Raw genomic sequence first — 14,240 nt, forward strand, 5'->3', positions numbered from 1 at the left:
TGCAAAATTTATTTTGTGGAACAGCTCCCAAACAAAGTAGTGTTTGACAGCATTAAGTCACAGCATTAATTCAGTCTTTCAGTCATTAAGGCTGCGGAAAGTCAAGTAGGAACACACTGTCACATGCTTGTCCATCCATTTTCGATACCATTTATCCTCACGAGGCTGACGGGTGTTTTGGAGCATATCCAGCTGAGTTTGGGCGAGAGGTGTGAATTGTGCTACACCCGGAGACTGGTCGGCAGCCAATTGCAGGGCACATATAAACAACTATTCACACTAACATTGACACCTAAGGATAATTTAGACTACACATTTTGTATATTGACGGAAGCAGTATATGCTTCATCCACAGGTATAACTCATGAGTTCCTTTACCATCAGCTGCCTCACGCCAGTGCGTCATAAAATAAAAAAAAATAATAAAAAATCCCATAATACCACCCAACCTAAGCTCATTGGAGTTCCATTTTGCAAAGAAAGGTCAATGCAGCAGTGATTTATAATTCATTCTGCTGTAAATTCTGTCCAGTAATCCATCAACACAGAAAAAGAAGAACTCCATGTAACAAGCGCCTCCTGAAGAGAATGTGAGTGGGCATATTTCATGTTGTATTTTCTTTATGGACTGAGAAACACAACGGACAGTAACAATAACAAGAATATCTGAAGGGACTCCAGAAAGCTCAGTTCCAGTGCAGACTTTGTCCTCACTCCTCAGAACACCCCCGCAAGCTGGAAGTCTAGTTGTTTGTTGTTCTTCTCATCACAACTACGGTGGATTTTGTGCATGTCTCCCATAAAAAGGCTCCATTATCATTACATTTAAATATTTTCAATTTTGTTGGACACTGTGGAAAGAAAAATACTTAGTACTTTTCTATATTACCGCTGTAAATGTTTATACCTTGTTGCATGCAAATGTCTTCATGCAAGAGTTATCAAAACACATTCACTATTCATTAAGGGCCATATTCTCCTGTGTAAGTCAGAAAAGGTGCGCAATGCACGTTTTTCTGTATGCACGCATTTTCCAGTCCACTCAAATCTGTTATCCACGCACATTCAAAGCAGATACACACCCTGGGTGGAGCAACCCTAAAATGTGGGCATTCAGTGTCAAATCTGGCCCTGCGCGCATGCTGGGCACATTCTCCCTTTGACTTCAGAACTTTTCCTCTTCCACACTCCAGAGGCTGGAGGAAGTCCAGCGCCCTGTGAAGGTGAAAGATTACATCGTACGATTTGATTCAGATTTGCTTTTATGTGAGTTGTCAAATATGTTAAAGTGACTTGCTTGGTCTGTGGCACAAGGAAGGTTGGACTTTGCTGAACGATTGTATGTTAGGCACACCCCCTTTTTTTATTGAAGGACCTACAGTATTATAATTAAATCACTTGTATTGGATTTATTTCATACACAATAAAAAAACATGCTTTCCTTCAAAGTGCAGTGTGTTATGCCTAGATCCGATTACAAGATTTTAGCTTCAATATTGGCCCAATTTGCTATCGCGGGTATTTCCCAGATCGGGCCTGACATATTTTGTCGGGAACGACAAAACTTCTTGGAACGTGAAATTATCCACTACCAACAATTTGGCCCTAGAATAGTCCTACAACGTCAAAATGAAAAGTCTAGCATGTTTTTTATTTTATTTTATTATTTCTTCCGTGAAGTGTGACATATAAACGATAACTCTCCGACAGCGCACCATGATGTTGACCAATAGGATTACGTATTGTGACTGGTGCATCACCTACTGTACTTGCCGTTGTCAACATAGTTGGTTGCCGTTCTCAATATTTATTCACACGTACAAACCGTTGTTTACTGGGGCTTCAGAGCATGATTTGACAGAACGCCAACATTTTTACCTAACTGTACAAACGTTAGTGCTAGGACTAGCTTGCTAGGCTACATAATGTTTTGTTGCCTGCTTGAGAGCCGTATCGTATTAAAAGTACGTGAGCATACCTCAAGCAATCCTTGAATGGACAGCCCCATATGTCCTCTCCCAAGCACCGGTGACGACCACCACGTTTTTCCTAATTTTCTTCTTTTTTTTCCGCCACACAATACATTTGCACGATCCCCATTGTTGTTGTCATCGCCATGGTAATGGGTGTATCCGATTGCGTTGACTGGGTGGTCTTGTCTGACCCAAAAAATAATTAGGTTTAAAAACAACAGTTCAAACAGTTCTTTAACATTAAATACAAATGCATTGTGCTGTACCTGAATGTTAAATACAACTGAACTGTACTTAAAAAAAACATAGCTTGAAAATTAAGATGTACTGTATTAAAAATCAACTAAACAGGCTGTATGCATCACTATATGCTTCATTTTAATGTTTGTTTGTAATGCATTGTAATGCAATGTTTTAATGTTGTTATTTCACTGATTCTTTCAAATACCACGAGTGATATTTGTACCACACTTTGAGAATCCCTAGATTAGACAACACAGCTATGCTGCTAGCCTGTGTTTGTGCTCATGAGTAAGCACGAATAAGAATGGTTCCAACCTTTTCCAACTCTGCTAGGGCCAGACAAATTCACTATTTTGGAGCATGGTATGGCTCACTCTGTCTAGTCAATACCGAATTTAAGTGTCAAGTGTTTTTAAGCATTGCATGAATTGCCTAGTGAGAGTATTCTTTTACCACATTTAGGCTACACAAAGCATAAAGAGTATCCAATACAGAATTTGCCATTGTGAACAAACAATTATAAATGATGACCGTTCATTTTTATTTAGAAGTTCAGGGTTCTATTCCTGCCCTGCGATTGGCTGGCGACCAGTTTAGGGTGTACCCCGCCTCCCGCCCGAAGATAGCTGAGATAGGCTATAGCAGCCCGCGACCCTAGTGAGGATAAACGGTAAAGAAAATGGATCGATGGATGGGTTCTATTCCGTCTCATGGAGGGAATTAGGGTGACGCCTGCCCTGGCTCCTTGCTAGACATCCTGCAGTCTCTTGAAAATGACACCAATAAACAAAGGAAGGTTGTGTCTTCCTTATCAGCCCAAAAATTACCACATTCAATGCATGTCATCATGATGCAGTTGCCATCCATTCTTCTGTGGCTCATCCAGGTTGCATAAACAGGATAGATATTCACATGGACAATGTAGCCAGGAAACAGACTCTTGCCCATTTTTCTCCAAGGAGTTCATCTGGACCACAAAGCACTTTCTACTGTCCGTCATTGGAATGGGCGAGTGATGCTGAAAAACAAAGGAAATGCATAATGCAGTTGGAATTCTGAGCTCGCCTACATACAATTCTCCTGCCCTAACCCCTGGTGTAAATCATCTGAGGCTTCCACATGAGAACAATGAGGGGAGACTTTAGAGTATTTTCTTCTCCACCATGAGGGGATGGCCCTCCTTTAACATTCTACCAACAGTTACATATAGAAAACCTTTTTTCCAAGCCTCTCGGTTTCTTTTGCATTTGACTGCCCCAAGTCTCCGCAGCCATGCCAAAATTATATCTTGGAAATGTTCCATGAGTTGCACATTCCGGTATGCATTTAGTTTGTTGGATTCACACCAGCGGGCGACTTGTCTTTGTGGATAAAGGAGGAGAACAGCTTCATTGCAGGAACCAAGTATAATATAATTTGACCCTTCACATGAAGAATCAAGGCCAGTATGGGACTGGTAGCCCACATCTAAGGCTTTGGTGGCGGGACATTTTCCCTCTCTTCTCTCTTTGCTCAGCGGTTGTAAGAAGTGTGGTCGGAATAAGCGACTGAAAGGCGGGGGGTAACTTCTGTGAGTTTCCGTGTCTCTTGTAAAAGTGTGATCAAACATGTTCATTGCCAAGGAAAGAAAATATTATTCTTTGGAACAGCAGAATGGATGAAGAAGGAGGGGAAGACCTTGTTTGGTGCCAATTTAGTCCACCAATGCAATTTCTCTGATCCGCTTTCAGCAATCGTTGTGTAAAATTGAAAACAAATGTGCAGCTCTTGATGCACCACCCTTTCATAGATCGTTCTCTTTTTTTCAGCTTTTTTATTTTTACTATTCTCGTTTTTGAGTTAATTCTGGCTGCTCTCAAAGATGGAAACTTGCATTCCTCACTGTTAAATATATTCTAGAAGTTATCATTTATTTGCTTAGCTTGCATTAGTATTATGGACGATTTTAGATGTCTCGCCTTCGAAAAGATGACTCAGCATCATCCGATGGAAGGGCGCCTGGACCAAGGACGTGATCGGATGTGGTCGGGGACGTGACAGGTGTTGGTCCAATGTTTTGTGTTGTGTCTTATTGTTTAGAACATTATGTCTGGGAAAAACCCTCCTATTTTCAAATAAATGCAGGAGCGACGGGAGAGATTGGTTAGAGCGTGTTGAGAGGCTGTGATCTGAACAATCTCCCATACGCCCTCCTCATGAGAAAAAGAAACCAGCGTCTTCATTCCTTTTGTGTCTATTTTTTATAATGTTGGGTAAGATAAATCCAACATTAAATTGGTCCTTCGAGCCGGATGTCAACACACCCGAGGATTCCAGTTGTGGAAGCCGACTTCCAGTTAAGAGACCGTGGCCACGGCAAGTAAGACCCTTTACGGGACTGGTCTTCGTTCTCCTCAACTGGGATCTGAAGGTTGACGACAATCCACAGGATTGAAGACGACTGGTGAGTTAAATTTAAATTTTTTTTAGGAAAAAGGACGGCGGAGTCCAGAAATTCCGCGAGGACGGCGGAGTCCTGTACGTACTTAAATTCCGTGTTTAATAAACCCTGTGGATACTAGTCAATGGCGGGTAGAATAAAGAAACTAGGAAAGTTTCGTGGCGTCGTAGTTAAATTCCGTATAGGATGGCGGAGTCCTCTAATGAGCTGTTGACAGACGTAGTTAAATTCCGTATGGGACGGCGGAGTCCTCTGACGAGCAAGTGTGAATGAAAACTGTTTGAATGAGAGTGTAAATGGGAAATGGGAAACCACTAGGTTTTTCATTCCATACCAAAACAGTGGGAAAGTAAACGGTGGACTTTTGTGGATGCAAAGGCAAGAATTCTCCACTCGAAAGAGTTGAAGTGAGAATTACCACAGAAAGTAAATTTGAATCACCGTCCTACTGAAAAGAAACAGTGTTCTAGACTACCCTAGGTAGTATTACACTGAACCAAATTCTTTCAAATGGGGAAAGGAAGTAGTAAAATAAAAAACAGGAATACACTGCAGTGTAAAGGTTGGAGGTTCATTAAATTAAATTTAAAAGAAAAAAAGAAACAGGATCCTGATAAAATTTTATATTTAGAGACAGGGATAACCGAACACGGCTTTAATGGTTGGTTAAATACACAAAAAATAGCCGCGTTGCAGGAATCAAATTATATAAAAAATAAAAGACAAGCCACCGTTAAACGTGGGAAAGGCTGTTGTCTGCAGCCTTGGAGCTTATCACAAAAATAGAAGATAAAAAAGAATGTGATGAGCTGCAGTAATACAGAGCATGCGTACCAAACCCACGCACATTGTTAAATTCATTAAGACCAGACGCTACTGTGTTTACAGTAGTGGACATTAATGCATTAATGCATTAATGCATTCTTTTCAGTACCAATAGAAAATAACAGTCAATTTTGGTTTGCATTCACATTTGAGAAAAAAAAAAAAAATATATATATATATATATATATATATATATACATTTACTAGATTACCGCAAGGTTACTGTGAAAGTCTAACTAATTATTCACAAGTTATGACAACACGCATGTCTTCTGGCATCTACAGATGAAGACACATGCAAAGATTCATTGACCTTACTGCATCATCTAACAGAAGAGGGACATAAAGTTAACAAAAATAAATTGCAATGATGTAAAAGACAAGTTAAATGTCTAGGCCATAATTTAAGTATAGGAGGAAAGACTATATTAGAAGACAGGAGAGCTATAGTCTTAAAAAATCCTAAACCACAGACGAAGAAACATAATAATCATTTTTAGGTCTGACAAATTATTGTCACCATTGTCAAAATTAATATATGAAAACGACCTTAAAATGACATCACCTGTTTAATGGAGTACAGAGGCAGAAAAGGCCTTCTGTGACATTAAACAACATTTGGTCTCCAGTGCTGCGCTAGGCCTTCCAAATTTAATGATAAAACATTCATTCAAATGGTAGATTGTAAAAGCTATTGCATGACCTCCGTACTTACACAACAATACGGTGATAAGACCAATAGCTTATTTTTCAACTAGAGAGCAGTTCACCCTAAAGGTCCCACATACAGTGTCTGCTCTCCTATTGCAAATCACCTGCAAGACATTTATCTTGCATTGCCATCTTGCTATCAGAACCACATTTGACTGTTGAGCGATGCACAACCTTAAATCCAGCCACACTAACACCCTTAATGATGAAGGCACGCAGCATGATTGACAGGAATTGGCTGAACAAGCTGCTGAATTAGTAGCATTAATCGAGGCATGCAAACTAATGATAAATAAAGATGGTACAATCTATACTGATAGCCATTATGAGAATTCCACAACAAGAACGCAATTATTGGGAAAAACAAAGTGCAAAACTACAGAATGAAATTTACATTAGCACAGGGAAAAAAAAAAAAAAAAAAAAAAAACTATTCAAATGGGCTGCTATATTGAGACATGCTGTGTCACGTCTCAACCGGAGGGATGGTGGCACAGATAGATTGACACTTTACAGCCCTAAAAAATAGCAGAAAGAAACACGTGGGTTCATTTAACACACTGTAAGAGTCATTTCAGCTGAGTACTCAAATTGGGAAGGTGAGCAAAAGTCTGATAACAGAGCGGGAGCAGATGTGTAGATTCTGAAAACGCTTGCTGGTCAGTGAAGAAAAAAGACACCAACCCTTTTAGTGAGAACTCAGCAGAAAGGCACACCCACGTTGGTTATGAGATTCGATAAGTTGTTACGTAGCAACTTTGGCTACTATGATGTTGGTTTTGTTTTTGTGGTACATGGGACGTCCCACCCTCAATGATAAAACCCATTTTTTAGATAGAAAATCACCTACCAACTGGACCAATATGACGAACCCAATAATAATAATAAAAAATTTTTTTTGAATCATTAACTCGTATCAAAAGGAGTACAGCTGATGATCAAAATTGTGGGCATGGCCTCCAAATGCGGCAAAACGGTTTAATATTTTGTGCCCCCAAAATCAAGCTGCTTTAATCATAATTCCATATGCGGCTCTCACCAATGATGCTCAAGAGAATGGGCAGAATTGGGGATTTAGATATGACTGGTATGCAACTATAGGTTTTGAATGGAAACACCTTATTGGTGAAACAGGTTATGATTGGTCCAGTTGGTCAAAAAGAACAGCAAAAGAACAAAGAAAGAAGTTTAACATAAGCAAAACGGCCCATAGTTTAATATTGAAATACAAGTCACCCAATGTGTTTGATAGTGAGCTTGTGGGCCTATTCTGGTGGAAAAGATCCCCACTTCCAAGTAGTATTGTGTTATAGGAACCGTGTTAAACCAAAAATGCCATTGAAAACTTCAGAGAAAGGTAGACAAATTTTAATGGTTAACAACATAACTACTGATGATTGGTTCCTTGTTTTCACAGGAGTTTCAGGACAAAATAACAATTGGTTACTATTGATGGAACAAGCAGCAAATGTAGCGAGAAAAGATTGTGTTGTTTGCATGGGTCCCAGGCCTTTGTTGCGCATAGTTCCGGCATAATTATCACAAGATTGTATTGTTCCATTTGCACACTGATTGAGGAGCATCTGCAACATTTGCACAACCATTGTCCCAGATTATCGCACTACTCGTCACTTTAAACCGCATACACTCCTTGAAGTCTCAGCGCCCTTTGCACAATGATCTTTGCACCGGACTATTGCGATATTAGTCATTCAAACTGCTGCTAGAGGACTGCATCTTTTTGCACAATTATTTTTTGTCAATGTCTTTATGTCTCCAAAGTGTTCTGTAAATTGACTGTCTGTTGTACTAGAGCGGCTCCAACTACCGGAGACAAATTCCTTGTGTGTTTTGGACATACTTGACAAAAAAGAGATTTATCCTGGCAGAGGCAAAATTATCCAACATAAAACATACATGGTGTTCCTCGTGGGGTTCCTAATCAATACAAATTAGCTGACCAAGTTGCAGGAGGATTTGAATACTTCATATGCTGTTGGTGTACGATTAATAAAAATGTTGATGGGATAAACTATATCCACTTCAATGTACAGAGATTAGGAAATTGGACTCAGAGTGGGTTGGAAGCTGTGCACGAGCAGCTCAAGGACGTTCCAAAGACCGCATAGCTGTCGACATGCTCCTCGCAAGAGAGGGAGGTGTTTGCGGTATGTTTGGAGAACAAACAATACTGCTTCAGATGGCAGCTTGACCAGAGCCATCGATGGTCTACGGACCCTCAATCAACACTCCTTGTGAAACAGCTCAATGGACGTTTTTGGTAAATATAAAACCCTAATTTCACCAATATTGATATCAATTGCTGTTTTTGCAGCCATTCTGACATTGTGTGGATGTTGTTGTATCCCATGCATTCGGGCATTAATCAGTAAATTAATCACCACAGCCATAACCCACATGGAACCGTATGGAGCAGATTTATCCTTTATTGGAGGTTGATAATAATGACGATGATGATGATGATGTTGTTTTACCTGATTTGTTTCCTGATCCAGGTGATTACGATGTTTAAACTACAACATTCATGTATGACAAGTTTACTCTGAGTGTAAATGTATTTGTTTCATAAAAATGATTCTACAATTAAAAATCGAAATGAAGTGACTGTAAGATGATATGAGAATTTGTGCAAATACATGATAAACAGGAGGGAAATGTTAAATATATTCTAGAAGTTATCATTTATTTGCTTAGCTTGCATTAGTATTATGGACGATTTTAGATGTCTCGCCTTCGAAAAGATGACTCAGCATCATCCGATGGAAGGGCGCCTGGACCAAGGACGTGATCGGATGTGGTCGGGGACGTGACAGGTGTTGGTCCAATGTTTTGTGTTGTGTCTTATTGTTTAGAACATTATGTCTGGGAAAAACCCTCCTATTTTCAAATAAATGCAGGAGCGACGGGAGAGATTGGTTAGAGCGTGTTGAGAGGCTGTGATCTGAACAATCTCCCATACGCCCTCCTCATGAGAAAAAGAAACCAGCGTCTTCATTCCTTTTGTGTCTATTTTTTATAATGTTGGGTAAGATAAATCCAACACTCACCCCACCAGAAGTAACAAGGCCATTCCAAAACATACATTTATCTACAAACAAGTACACTCAGACTTTCTCTCATCTTAGTCAAAGTCGGTTGGGGTGTGCAAACAAACACAAAATCCATGGAAAACAAGTTTCATCATGAAGCATGCATGTGAATAATGGAAAGCTGTCATGAACCCTGTTTCCACCAGTTCCATACATTTTCCAGTACCAAAACAACGCATTCATACAATTCCACTTTTTGGCGGTATGGTATGATCAACTTGTCGCAAGATAAGTTAATTTGTTTAGTTTCATCACTTCCATGTGACAATGGCGTGTGCATACAAACATGGCATTTAAAAATACAGTGGAGCGGTCAGATGATTGAAAGCTGTTTTTTGTCTGGTAAGCATTTTTCAAGCTGGTGGCGCGTGATAATTATCTTTACGCAGAAGCTGGCATGCCAGTCCTTTAAATTCCTGCACCTTATGGAAATACACATTTCAGGTGAATGCAGAGTCACAGAGAACCTAGACCCCGCTGACTCAGCAGGATGGTGTGATGACGTATATGCTCAGAGGCAGAGACACATGCGCAGGGAGCACAAGGAGGTTTAGAGCACAGCAGGATGACATCATCCCTAGGGGCACTGATGACTCTGTGACCTCCTCCTCCTCCCGCAGGCTGAACCGCCTGCCGAACAGATGCAAAGCAGACTGTTTTCCCACACAGCCTCCACTGTGTGACTACTGTTCTTACTTGGTCTGCGGTATAACTTACGTCGGGAAAATCCAAGCAACCACGCCTAACAGTGTCCACTATTAGACTGTATTATCACAACTGTTTTGATTCCAATTACCGGTAAATTCACGTAAAGGTCAAGCACCAGAAGGGCACAGTACTACACAGGCTCAGAAGGACACAGTACTGCACAGGCTATCTGTCTGTCTGTCTTTCTGTCTGTCTGTCTGTCTGTCTGTCTGTTTGTCTGTCTGTCTGTCTGCCTGTCTGTCTGTCTGTCTGCCTGAGGGAAGACAGGGGGAGGAAGTCTGATGAGAATAGAAAGGTGAGATTGAAATTTATCAAAACATCATTTCTTTGTTCCATTGAAAATCCTCCTGAGCCTTTTGTGACATTCAACAGTACCTTTATTCTCCTCTACAGAGGGTTGACAGCGATCCTTATGTTATCTGCTGAATTCACCGTTCGAGTACGATAAACCACAAATCAAATCATTCTTCAACATGGTAGCATTTTGCTCCCAGCAAGATTGTGTTCCTATATTTGTTTTTTTTCTCTGAAATAATAAGACCAAAAGCCATCATTGAAAGTCTGAAGTGTGTTTATTTGTTCAACAAATAGATTCTCCTACCTTTGCTTGTAAGCTAGGACAAGTAGTCAAGTAGGGCAAGTAGTCCAATGAAATTTCCGTCTTGTCAGCTACGACCATTCCTCGAATAAGACACAACTATGCATAAAAACATATTGACTACCTGAATGAATGCACATCATCCTCACCCATGGCTATCCTGAAAATAAAATGTAGTAAGTGAGTGAATGAGGACGCTCCACTGTGGCAGAATATGGTAATGTGAACCAAATTAATCTCATACAATTGCTGAGTGGCCCTCGAGCCAGATCCCTTCCTCTGAAAAGGGTGTTGAAACATACGGTAATTGCTTTCAGTGTCATTTGACTGTGGTGCACCCCCACTGACTTCAGGGCTTTTTTTATAGACAGGCTAATTCTCCATTATTCCATCAATGTTACATTTGGATGCAGCGTGCTGAGAATAGGGCAACGTGACTTATCCATAAAAACTCGAGACCTGATGAAAACAAGATGGAAAATACTTGTTTCGCTAATGGAAAATATTTACATTATTTTAAAATAATGGCACAGTCAGATTGATTCACCAGTGAGAGTTGAATTATTTTCCATTCTGGTTGCCATCTATTAAGAATTATGAAAGGTGAAGACTCTGGCTGCTGTTTTGATGGAAACTGCAGTGTGATGAAAAGTGCTGCAAGGAAACAAATACCGGGGGATAAATACAGAAAAATGGCCACCTCTTGTCTGCAGGCTCTTAATCATTAGGAAATGGTGGGAAAAAGCAGCTGACAAGTGAACCAAAGGAAAATAACTCAATGCATGTTTTGTAACGTAACGTCTGAGCCAACATCTCCATGTCTTAAGTCTGTGTCATATTTATGTCGCACATCTGAGAACCTCCAACTGCAATCATCTCTGGATGGAATCTCGCTTTGGTTCTCAGTGCAAACTGATCAGTGGGCGTGCTTGACTCAAAAGGGCTGCCATGAGCGGACCGATGGGTTGCTTGATGGATAAAGTGCCTGGACTTCTGTTTCACCTTCACATTCTCAGGCGCCTCATCTTGTGAAGACCACCGTTATGGTTCCAATCAGAAGGATTTAGAGGAATGTCAGCAGTGAGCACAGCGTCTCGCAGCCACTAGAAGGGAAAAAAATAAGTGGTGCTACACATCATAACTTATTGGGTGGCGAGGCAAAATGTCCCCATGTGTCACTGTGTAGGCGATTAACCTTGAAGCATGCGGAGCAAAATCACTGAGCCAGTTACAATTATTTTAGAGTAGTCAGAACTCAGGACTTTGTTTAGACAGTGTCACTTCTATTCCCTTGACTCACCTTTGTTCTTGGCGCCTCTCTCCAGTGTCGGCTTATTTGAAGATGACATTGTAGAATATTTTTGTGATTTTTTTTTTTTTTTTTGAAGAATGATAACAGGGGTGGAGAGGGAAAAGCCTGGTACCTTCTCTCAGTGCGTCATGGTTGAGTGAAATGCAAAGTGGCAGCCAAGATCTATGTTGCTCTAAGAACAAAGTAATACTTTAATTCTAGATACAATTGTTGTTGTTGTGCATGCATTTACAGGTCAGTCCATACAGTATACCATACTTCCTTAATTAGGGGCCTTCAGTGTAATAGATGCCATGTCTTAATTAATTGTGGATGCACAATGCCACTTGAAACAAATAAGTGCCATTACCCTATATTAATGGTAACTCAGTTCACACACTTCATATTCAAATATCATTAGGATGCACAGATACATGCTCAATATAGAAAATATTATTGTGATCCATGTAGTAAAACATCCATCTATGTATTTTCTGTTGCTCGTCCTCATTAAGGTTGCAGGTGAGCTGGAACCTGACCAAAGTTAGCTGGGGTATACCCACAAAGAATGTAATGAAAACGTTCTTCAAAAATTATCTTCCGTTCCGCTTCTCCTCACTCGGGTCGCAGGCGTGCTGGAGCCTATCCCAGCTATCTTCGGGCGAAAGGCCGGTACACACTGAACTGCTCACCAGCCAATCGCAGGGCACATAGAAACAAACAAACATTCACACTCAAATTCACCCCTACAGGCAATTTAGAGTCTTCAATTAATGAATGTTTTTGGGATGTGGGAGCAAACCCAGGCCACGGGGAGAACATGCAAACTCCACACAGGTGGGGCCGGGGATTGAACCCCGGTCCCCAGAACTGTGAGGCTGACACTCTAACCAGTCGTCCACCGTGCTGCCTCAAAAATGATTGATTAATAATTAGTACAGCAGTAACAGCAAATATTGCACTTGTAATTCATGTACATTTACTACATCTTTAAGGTGAAGTGAGAAAATTGATCAAAGAAGCAAAAACCACATCTTAGCTGCAGAAATGCATTTACATCCACAGATCTGTGCCGCACGGTTAGAAATAGATTTTCCAACCTGGTGCTGCAAAACAAATGTTCAGGCAGTCGGAGCAACTTAATCACAGGCTGCTACTATTAAAGCCAAAATTGTACTGAGACGTGGCTGGGGATCAATTTGATAATTCAAGTGTAAACCAAAATAAAGAGTTCTTTATACCCAAAGCGACATTTTAAAATTTTAAAAGAGATATTACACTACATATCAAGAAATGCCAGGGAGTTGAATACAATGCAGACCCAAGCCTGTTCTCTTCCTTTACACAGCTAGAAAAAAAAAGTTTTATGTTATTTAGTGTCAGATTCTAGCATGCTATTAATTACAATATGTGAAAACATATATATATATATATATAAATATATATATAATGCAGCCCTATGGGGGGCACAAACCAGTGCAAACTGTAGGCCGGTCCCAAGCCTGGATAAATGCAGAGGGTTGCGTCAGGAAAGGCATCCGTCTTAAAACTTTGCCAAACAAATATGAGCGTTCATCCAAAGAATTCCATACCGGATTGGTCGTGGCCCGGGTTAACAACGTCCGCCACCGGCGCCGTAAACCTGAAGGGCGCCGTTGGAAATTCAGCTACTGTGGGTCGAAGTCAAAGGAAGAAGAGGTGGAAAGCGGGTTCTTCAGCAGAAAGAGAAGAGGAAAGCACAGAGTGTAGAACTGAATGTGGGGACTTTGAATGTTGGGACTATGACAAGAAAGTCTCGGGAGTTGGTTGACATGATGATTAGGAGAAAGGTTGATATATTGTGTGTCCAGGAGACCAGGTGGAAAGGCAGTAAGGCTAGAAGTTTAGGGTCAGGATTTAAATTATTTTACCATGGTGTAGATGGGAAGAGAAATTGAGTCGGGGTTATTTTAAAAAAGAGTTGGCTAAGAACGTCTTGGAGGTGCAAAGAGTATCAGATCGGGTGATGAGGCTGAAACTTGAAATTGAGGGTGTTATGTATAATGTGATTAGTGGCTATGCCCCACAGATAGGATGTGACCTAGAGGTGAAAGAGAAATTCTGGAAGGAGCTAGACGAAGTAGTTCTGAACATCCCAGACAGAGAGAGAGTCGTGATTGGTGCAGATTGTAATGGACACGTTGGTGAAGGAAATAGGGGTGATGAAGAAGTGATGGGTAAGTACGTCATCCAGGAAAGGAACTTAGAGGGACAGATGGTGGTAGACTTTGCAACAAGGATGCAAATGGCTGTAGTGAACACTTTTTTCCAGAAGAGGCAGGAACATATGGTGACCTACAAG

General features: G+C 40.7%; 1 long non-coding RNA gene across 1 annotated transcript; it reads right to left on the reverse strand.

Annotated features, from left to right (window-relative positions):
- Positions 1-1,998: 1,998 nt before the first annotated feature.
- LOC133467890 (uncharacterized) lies at positions 1,999-11,441 on the reverse strand. The gene is made up of 3 exons (XR_009785316.1): positions 10,612-11,441; positions 3,044-3,234; positions 1,999-2,159 (listed from the first exon to the last, which is right to left on the reverse strand). It is a non-coding gene; the product is annotated as an uncharacterized LOC133467890 (long non-coding RNA).
- Between the last annotated feature and the right edge of the window lie 2,799 nt (positions 11,442-14,240).

This window comes from Phyllopteryx taeniolatus, chromosome 18, assembly GCF_024500385.1.
Source record: "Phyllopteryx taeniolatus isolate TA_2022b chromosome 18, UOR_Ptae_1.2, whole genome shotgun sequence".
NCBI classification, from domain to species: domain Eukaryota; kingdom Metazoa; phylum Chordata; class Actinopteri; order Syngnathiformes; family Syngnathidae; genus Phyllopteryx; species Phyllopteryx taeniolatus.